We start from the raw sequence: 9,602 nt of genomic DNA on the forward strand, positions 1-9,602 counted from the left end.
AAAAAAGATTTTGTATTTCTATAAGTGGGGTAAAACTATGGAATAATTTAAGTGTGGACATAAAAAAATAGCAATAGAATTGATGAGTTTAAACATAAATATAAAGGTATGTGTCAATCAAGATATATTCAAGAACAGGCTTAATGATTGATTAGATGGAACATTGTGGGTGTGGTGTATGAATGTTAACACTTTGTAATAATTCTTTAGTATATTACTTGTGTGGTGTAGAAGATAATTATTTAAGAATGTAATTATGTAAGAATGTTAACACTCTGTTATAATTTTTTTAGTATATTACTTGTGTGGTGTAGAAGAGAATTATTTATGTAGAGATACTGCTTGCAAACCAATGATGGTAAGATGATGTCATGGGGTAGGACTGGATAAGTCTGACTTCTTCCTACTCCATTCAAGCATGTACTAGGTATAAGCACATTGATATTGGATTGTGTGTAAAAATGTGTGTGTTGTCATATCAGCTGTTTTTACATGCTTGAAAGAATAAATCAAAATCAAATCAAAATCAAAGATTTTACCAGCTTACAGTGAGACAGATGAATCCAGGATGTCCTCTCAGCTATCTTTACTGCTGTAGGTGTGGTGAGCAGTACCTGGTATGGACCTTCCCACCTTGGACTGGACCAGTTTTTTCTCTTAACCACCTTCAGTAGCACCCAGTCTCCAGGTTTCATGGTTTTGATTTGTGGCTCCACTGGTTCTCCTGGAACAGAATTAGCACAAACAACTTCCTTGTATGTTAGCATTTTTGCCATATAATCTGCCAGAGTTTGTTCAGCCTCTTCATCTGAACACTGGAAGGGTTTTAGTTGTGGAATAATTTAAGGTCTGCCATACATTAACTCAAAGAGTGTTAACCCACCTGCTGTGGGGGGTTACATGCATGTTCAACAGTACTAATGGTAGACAATAAATCCAATTCTTTCCAGTTTCCTCCATGGTTTTCCTTAGTTTTGCTTTAAGAATGCCATTATGTCTTTCCACTAACCCTGCAGATTGTGGATGGTATGCACAATGATGCTTCAGATCTATGTGCAGAGTTTGAGCTAACAGTGATATTACACTGTTTACAAAGTGAGTTCCATTGGCACTATATATTTTTTCAGGTATTCCATATCTGGGGATTACTTCCTTCACTAGTGCCTTTGCTACTGTGTGAGCATCTGGAGCAGCTGTGGGAAATACTTCAACCCATTTAGTAAACATGTCTATTATGACCAGGCAGAATTTCTTTCCCTCACACTTGTTTAACTCTATAAAGTCCATGCAAATGTGTTGGAACGGAAATTGTGGTTTTGGAAATTGACCTCTTTTAGTTCTCAGGTGGCGAGCACATATTGTACAAGTAGTACAAAAATTTTTAGAGTAGTTTGAAAATCCATATGCTGTGAACACTTTGCCTATCATGGCTGTCATCCCTCCTGTTGTCATCCCTTTCTGTGACCCTCTAAGTGCACGGCAGTTTTAGTTTGGGTCATTCACTGCAATGTGGATGCAAAAACTTGTACAGTCTCATTATACTCTGTTGTCTCATCTATTCTCTCCCAATCACAGGCTTCTTCACACATGATTACAAGTATTCCACATCTGCCCACTCCATGTGTTTTGGCTTTGTTAATGAGATGTGAGGTGTCCTTGTGGAGCGATAAAACTTTTTCACGTTCGGTTTTAGCTCACAGCTTGCTCCTACACGTGCTCTCTTGTCCCAATACAGGGTTTTTATTGTTAGCTGGCTTTGTCTTTCCCTCATGAAATGCCGTTCATACTCTGTGTCTGGTCCTGACATGTATTTATAGTACATTGTGCAGTGCAGGTTATCTGAGTTCATGAAATCAGAATGCGGTGCAGTTTTTTGTTTAGCTTTCTCTATGAGGGATGCTGTGACAGATGCTGGTCCGGTGGTCACCAGATCTAAGCTATACCAGTAATGTGGTTCCCCCTAGCCCTTCATTATTGCTATTTCTTGTAGCCTCTGTGCTTTGAGCCTATCATCACAGGGATTGACGGCTATATTCAGTGCTGTCAGTAGATCTCTCCCTAGAAGATTGCACAGGCAGACACGAGATAACACCACTTGACATTCGCAGCTTAGCCCTGTTTTTTTAATCTTTCACCTGTACCTGTTCAGATAGTTGTTCTTTATGCACCTTGCCATTTGTGGCTTTTACAAAGATTGCATCCATAGATGCCAGTATGTTTGGTACATCATCTGGGTGGACAACTGTTTTTGAGGCTCCTGTGTCACGTAAAAATTTTACCCGAACAAAAGAGCTTCTACATGTTTTAAACACAAAACTTCATTGTTGCCCCCATCCTTTTTGAGCCCTTGTTCTGTTTCTCTCTTTCCTAAACATCCTGATTCTTCTAGTTCTCCCTTTTGTCTCTCCCTTCCTCTCTTGTGTTTGCAGTCGCGGGCCCAATGTCCACGCTGGACACAGGCATAGCAAACGTCTGGACCACCCCTCCCTCTGCCTCTTCCTCTGCCTCTGTTATCTGCCATGACAAACACTGTCCCTTCTTCCACTGCATATGTTTGTCCTTTCTTTTTCTGTTGTTTTTTTTGTTTTAAAGTGTTGTTCAGCATGTCTGGCGTAGTCTAGTGTGTTTGTGAGGCGAGCAGTGCGATGGTCGATCATGTGTTTAGTGATGAAACTGCTGATCTGGAGCAGACAGCCTTTGAGAAAGGCGTTTTTTAGTTGTTGTTCATATGGACTGTCGTTATCTGCATTTGGTGGAGGCTGCACGCCACTGTGATTATCATACACTTCTTTTAATCTAGCATAGTATTGATCTACATCATCATCATCTTTTTGTATGCAGCGATTTATTTCTATCCAGTTTGCTTGCGCTTGGTATCTGGTTCTGGCTCGATCCATTAATTGGTCGATTCTTTGATTGAGATCGGCACTATCATAATCAAGCGGCTGTCCCTGATCATTATTTGGGTTCCAATCTCCACTAGTTATACACCAATCAGGCCCCATTACCTGTCTGATGGCTCTTTCTACCTGAGCTCCATTTAAACGGTAACTTCTATACAAGTTCATTATGTCCTGTGTAAATTGAGCTACTTTTACTTTGGGGTGTGGAATTCCCTCTGTTGCTTTTTTGACGTCCTCAACTGTACAAGGACGGTAAACGTACCTTACATTTGGGGTGGCTGCCCCTCCCCTGGGGTTTGGGCCGGTGATCATGGGGATCTCGGCCTCTTCTATTTGTGGACTTTGGATTTGTCCTGGGCTGTGAAAGGGATTTTTTATAGTCCAGTTTCCCCACCATTGTCCTCCCCTATTTTGCATTCCTGATTCTCTTTGTAGAACGAGGGGTGGAACTGTTTGATTTTCTTTCTCTAGCGCACTAAGCCAGGATAGAGTGGGTTTTCGGGTGGAGGTGGGTTAGCTGGGTGAGGAGGGGGAACTGGAATCCGGGGTGGCTTGTGCGTTTTGCGCAGGAGATGTACTGGTGCTTATAACTATGTTCTCATCTTTATCTACCAGGCTGAGAGTATCTTTTGTTTTTGTCTCTTTTAATTTCCCTGTACCATTCTTCCTTTTACTGGCCTCTGACAGCCACTGTCTGGCTTCATTTATATCTTTCTCTGTCTGTTTCTTTTTATTGTATTTGTATTGTTCTTCTATTTGTTGGACTAATTTAGCGCAGTCTGATTGTATCAATCGGCCCTTGAAACCATATTTATTTTCCCATTTTGTTAAGTATTTGACATTCTTTTTGTTTTTGTATCTCATATATTTTGCGTCCCCAGTTAACACAGATGGAGTTCCCTTACGCCGAACATTTCCCATTTTGCACTAATTTTAATTTTTCATTTATTTGTTTTAGTTTATTGTTATTATTATTTCTTGTTGTTTTATTTTATTTTATTATTTGGTTGCTTTTCTATCCACTGTTCGTTTCTCTGAGACACCGTCGGGAGTAACTACCTTCTCTCCCCCCCTTTTTTTTTTTAAAGAAAAACTCTCGTTTAAACATATTCACACTCACACACACACAGATACAGACGTATCTGTGTGTGTGTTCACAGGTTATAATAACTGGTCTTACTGAGGGACAACTCACAGTCATTGTGTTTCCAACTAGTTCCTCTTTTTACGTGTGCACAGAGTTATTTATTACCTGTAGCCTTCTCACACAAGCTATGGACTCTCATCTTCTATTTTCTCACTTGAGCTATTTCTTACAAAGAATCTCAAAAATAAGAAGGATGTTTCTCCTACCTTATTCCACTGAAATCATGTTTGTCATCAGACTCCCGTCACCTTCCGCTCACCCAGCAGATCCTGGCCTCACATTAGTCAAAACGTCCTTGTATGAATAACGCGACCGAGGACTTTCTTAAGAGGACTCGAAAGTCCCCCTGTGCGCGGTGTCAGGTCCAAATCTGGGCGAGGGAGAGGATGTTGGGATCCGGCTCGAAGGACCAAGTTGTCAAAAGAATTTCCAAATAGAGCAACGAAGTCACTGGAATGGTAACAGCAGTATTCTTTACTTGCAGCAAGGAGACAAGTCAGCATGAGCATACAGAGTTGTCTGAATGAGATAGGTGGAAACAGTACAATCTATAGTTGAAAGGGAACTCCCTGAGGATGCAACCCAGGCGTTAACTAAGTCTTAAAGTAGATTTAAAGAGCAGAAAGGAAGTTGAAAGGGGGTTGCCCTGATAGCCCCTCAGACACTAAATAAGCTGGGTGCATGTTTATTTTCACAGTTTATGGCTGGGGTCCTCTAAATCTGGAACATCTTGTAGTTGAATATATCACAGCACACAGAGTTTAAAAAGAAAGATAAAACATGTCCTTCAGGTCACACAAGCAGTTTCTCGTGGTTCTCTGGTCTATTATTCTCCTGACAGATATATTTAAATATAATGAATGTCAAAAAAAATTCACTGGCTAAACTGACATGATACAAATGATTTTAGTGGGTGCGTTACCTGAAGGTATGAGAATGTAAATGGTAAATGGACTGTATTTATATAGCGCTTTCTCACAGTGTGTTACACTGGCCAAAGCGCTTTACAGGACATTAACTGCCCTACCTCATAAGCCACAGCCACCAGTAAACAGAAAGAAAACAAGTATGTAAAAGTATTTTTTAAAAACAGTCACAATAATGATCTGACTGACTCCTTTGAACACTCCCCTATCTGCATCCTGGAGAAGCCTGTTTTGGCACACAGAATTCCTGGGCAGGAATGAGGTTCATTCATCCCCCAGACCCCATGATAAAACAGAGCTGTACTCAAAAGCCTCTGTTCATCATCTGCCCTGCACCTCAAAGTTCTTTTGAACCTGGCTGCTTACTGCTTTACTATCTATACTGTACTGTATATCATGCAGCAATGGACAATATCAAAACATAATGAAAACTGTTCAAAACCCACCAACTGCTCAAATTTGTTCAGGATTTGATCACTGGTTTAACGTCAGTTCCAGCTGATGATTACATAAACAGTGCAGTGAGGAGATAACATGGTGAGGTGACTTAGGCTTTGTGTCTAAAGCTTGTTATCCTGCATAAAATCAGAAAGTGCTGCATAGCCATGGTTAAGACCAGCTGCTTCCTGTCCACAGGTCATTATTTCCAACAAAAAGCATAACAAGGTCCTTAAATGGTAACAAGCTTCCTGTATGCTAACAAACTCTGCAGAGTCTACATCTTTGCACCTTTTATCATGTTTCCATTTCAGTAGGCATCCACAGTGTTTCATAATCCAGCAGCAAAGGCTGTAATATATGTGCAGACCATTTTTTTATCACTTCAAGATGACATGTCAAGATGATGTTTGGAGATGGAAGGGTTCTTAGTTCTGACATACTAACAAGGTGACTTTATCCAGTAGTTATGGCTGACTCATCCACTAAAGAAAACTGTCAGCAAACTCCCTCAGTACGCCAGCATGCCATAGGGTGTAACAGAGAGGCCAGAGAATGTTTTAAAATAAATCTCATTTGTCCAGGAAATGTTTGCTAAGCCGAAGTGTCCTCTTTCAGACTGCCTTTTAACTACAGATGTTTTACCCAGGTTATCTCTGAGAGAATGGTCCTCTCATGAAAGTAAGCTGAACTAATAAAGATGGCATGATGGAATTGTTCATTGTTTCCTTTTTTTATTATGTCTATTAGATGTGCAATAAGCATCTTTTTAAAGATGATCTCCAAAAGTATTCAAATGTATATTAAATTGCCAACCTTAAACATATAGTGTTAAGTCATATTCTACAGTATCCTTCATCCATCTGAACGTCATAGAGGTTTGTCAAAAGAATTTTCAAAGAAGCAACAAAGTCACTGGAATCTTTCAATAAGAGTTTAGTTTACTTGCAGCAAGGAGACAAGTCAGCATAGGCATACAGAGTTGTCTGAATGAGCTTAGTCTAAACATCACATTATATAGGACAAAGGGAACTCCCTGAAGACGCATCCCAGGTTGTAAAAAAGATTTGCAGAGGGAAAGTGAACTTGAAAGGGTTTTGCCCTGATGACCCCTAAGACACTGCACAATCTGTTGTCTGTTTATCTCCACAGTGTATGGCCGGAACGGTTTATGGCTGGCTCCTTTAAGTCTGGGATGCCATCTGGTTGAACATATAACAACACACAAAGTACTAAAACAAAGGTAAAACATGTCCTTCAGTTCACACAAGCAGTGTCTCACAGGTTCCTGTGATCTGTGGTCTGTTCTGAAAGGTTAAAATCCATTGAATAACATACGTTGGTTAATATATTGATTAGAACACAGTTTAAAACATACTTGATAATGTAATTTTCATGACAAGGTTTTTTCAGCAACTCAGCCAGGTCTTGTGTTGTGTTCACTGACTACCTTGGTTGAGAAGACAACTAAGCCAATCAGACCGATATAAGTACAATTATGACTGGACTGAGTAAATTACAAAAAAATTGCCATTAAAGTTGCAATGAGCAATGAAGAAGTTGTCATCACAGTCTCCATGTTATCTGATAATGATATCAACGGGATAGATCATTCATTTATTACCTCATTTACTTAACTCATCTGCTGTTTTCTGTTTGGAACAGAAAACAGCAGAGTTGTCCAGCCTAATCTTATCATTCCACCACCAGGAACCATCCTGTACTCAGGCCAGCAGTCCGGCCCCAGTATACATTTGCATTTACATTACACAGCACAGGACAATTGTTTATGCAGAAAACATCATATTCCCCTCAGAACAGATATCAGCAGTAGGTATGCAACAGAGCAAACATGAACATTTCCTGAGAGTTCTGAGGAAGAATGGTATTATACAGACTGCTGGTGTCCTTCTATCGTAGCTCTATTGAGAGCATCCTCACATACTGTATCTGTGTGTGGTACAGTAGTTGTACGGTGTCCCAGAGGATAGCACTCCAGAGGGTTATTAACATCGCACAAAAGATTGTTGGCAGCCCCTTTCCTTCTCTGGAAGAACTACATAGTTCCCACTGTCTCAAAAAAGCTCATAACATTGCAAAAGACACATCTCACCCTGGTCATTCTTTGTTTGAATTGCTGCCATCAGGAAGATGGTACAGATAAATTAAAACAAGGACAAATAGATTTAAAAAGAGTTCCTACCCAACTGCAATAATGGCATTAAATGCTGCATAGGCAACCGAGTAAGAAATACATGCTCATTATGCACCGAGGGGTTATTGTAAGATTGTATGTGTACATGTCTGTATGGGTTTTAGCTTGTTTTATTTTATTTATTTATTGATAGTCACCCTGTCATTTTCATAAAATTCGAAGATTTAGTTATGGCACCCAGCCTCCAAACCTCCCAAGTGACTTCTGGTCCCCGCAAAGGAGTGTGCTCCCATTGACTGTATATAAAAACTGAACAAACCCACCGTGACGTCACCTATTGGTTTTCTTAAGGGCAGTTTTGAAGCTCAACTCTGGCCATGACTATATTGTCAGCACTTCACTCCACCTGCTAGGTCTAATTCAAAAATGGGCAAAGAGGCAGAGTGTGAGTGGAGCTCTTTAGGCAGCTAGCGGCCACCCCTCTGTGGGGGCCCTCACACCTCACACCAAAGTGTTACTTTTAGTCTTAATATAATTTAAATGGGCTAGTTATAAACAAATTCGCCACCCGTACAGCTGTTACATTTGTCAAGGAAGGAGAAATTAGCTAAAGAGACCAAAACTGTTTTTTGTACCAAGCTGTAAACATGTTTACTTCTTCTGTAAAGTTGGGCAATTTAGCCCCAAGTGGTCATTCCAGGAACTGCATATTTTGGCACTTCGGCAATGGCTTCACTTCTCAGCCTCTGAGGTTGCCTCTTGTGTGCCATCAGTCTTCAGTCCCCACAAGTATATATAAACAAGGCCAAACACACACGCACCATAATTATTTTCAGTAATAAGACACTGGGCTCTCTACCACAACACCATGACTAAGAGTCTTTGAAATGGGACACTAACAAGCTAACAACACTTCCACAAGGGCTGCCTTCTGCATGCTGTATGCTAGACACAAAGTTGATTTGATCTTGGTGACAGGTGTTTACATTTGTGTATTTGTGTGGGTGCGTTAGGGGTGTGTTCAGGGGGTGGGGAGGGTTAAAGGACTCCGGGCCAAGGTATATGTAAGATGCAAAATTGGTGGTTTTCAACCACTGTAGAGGTGCATACGGCACAGCAGCAACACAGAAAAGCTTAAGGGGAAATCCAAGTCTTTTTTCGACTTTCTTTGTGTTTAGGGGAGACAAAACTAGAAATTGGTGGTAGACAGAGAAGAACAATAAACAGAAGGTACCTGACTGCACAAAGTCACCTTTTGTGGAAGTTCGTCTAACAACATTTTTCTGCTTCGGTCCATCTGAGAAGCAGGTAAGAAATCAGCCTATTGACAGCCTGCAACACCTTTCCATGCAGCCAGTGGTAATTTAAGCTGTGGTGCAGGACAACCTATCAGTAAACTGTTTATTCCAAGTCACTTAAGGATGCATTGATGGGTTTTTCATTAGTTTGCAAAGAAGAATATACAGTAGATATTGCCTCTCTGTACACATGACTTCCAGAAGACTAAAAACAGTGAAGAACCTACAACAGCTTTTGGCTTTTCACAGGGTTTGAGTGCTATTAAGGAGCAAACTTAAGAAAACCTGTATTATAAAGACTTCTCTTTATACATGCTAGAGTAAAGAACTATAATGTAAAAGGTAGAGGGTCACGATCTTGTCTTTGTCTACAAAAATAAATGTTGCTTTAGTATCTTGATTTGAGACAAACATGTAGAAATAAAATTAATTTTTTAAACAACCATTATTGAACATTTAGCTGGTTTGCAGTTTCCTTTTATATTTAAATTGAATGTATAGAAAGACATTCTTCATCATTTCACACTCAGAGCAAAAACATGAAATGTCTGCAATACCATTTTACTTTGAATTCAACTTTAGACTTAAATGGATGTACGTATAGTTGATATTTATGGATTTTTTAAATACAGTTTTTAATCATTTATGATGATAAAAATTGGCTTGTAATTGAACTGAGTAAAATAAAATTAGATAAAATGCACATACACATAAAAAGTCATTCAAATATCCACT

General features: G+C 39.8%; 1 protein-coding gene across 1 annotated transcript in view; it reads left to right on the plus strand.

The window, feature by feature from the left end:
- Positions 1-8,306: 8,306 nt before the first annotated feature.
- Positions 8,307-9,602, plus strand: part of pth2 (parathyroid hormone 2) — a 3,560-nt gene continuing 2,264 nt past the window's right edge. The window contains exon 1 of the mRNA XM_020608752.1: positions 8,307-8,877. The gene's annotated coding sequence lies outside the window, so the exon portion shown is untranslated. The remainder of the gene's footprint in view (positions 8,878-9,602) is intronic.

Source organism: Monopterus albus, unplaced genomic scaffold, assembly GCF_001952655.1.
Source record: "Monopterus albus unplaced genomic scaffold, M_albus_1.0 scaffold94.1, whole genome shotgun sequence".
NCBI classification, from domain to species: Eukaryota; Metazoa; Chordata; class Actinopteri; order Synbranchiformes; family Synbranchidae; genus Monopterus; species Monopterus albus.